This window comes from Bison bison, unplaced genomic scaffold (assembly GCF_000754665.1).
Source record: "Bison bison bison isolate TAMUID 2011002044 unplaced genomic scaffold, Bison_UMD1.0 scf7180017863102, whole genome shotgun sequence".
Lineage (NCBI taxonomy): Eukaryota > Metazoa > Chordata > Mammalia > Artiodactyla > Bovidae > Bison > Bison bison.
In genome coordinates this window covers 4,871-5,310 of record NW_011493674.1, presented here as the reverse complement: position 1 = coordinate 5,310, position 440 = coordinate 4,871, and positions in this window count along the sequence as shown.

Genomic DNA, 440 nt, shown 5'->3' with positions numbered 1-440 from the left:
CTTCACTGTGTGCCTTGAACCCTCCCTACAGAGCCCAGCCCTGTAGTACTAGCAAGGCAACTCAGCATCAGCAGAGCGCCTGCGCAAATTAATCTTGGTCTTACCTCACGATTGGTTCCCACTGACAATGGGCGTCCCCTGCTGAAGCTTCACGTGTTCACATGCCGTGTCGCCCCAATGTGCGTGCAGAGACACATCCACGTTGTCTGTGCCCTCTAAGTCAGCCTTTCCTAAGGTCCGGAAACCTGATAAATGGCTTAGCTGTCGTGAGGCCTCTGGGTGGCGCTACACCCTTAGTGTGGGAGCAGCTCCTCAGTGCGCATGCCCAAACAGACCCTGCCCCACTCCTCAGTGCACACGACTATTTCCGGTCTGAGCCTGCAAACCCCAAGTGAACCCCGGTCCCTGTGCACCTCCAAGACTGCGCTGTTGCCAACCTG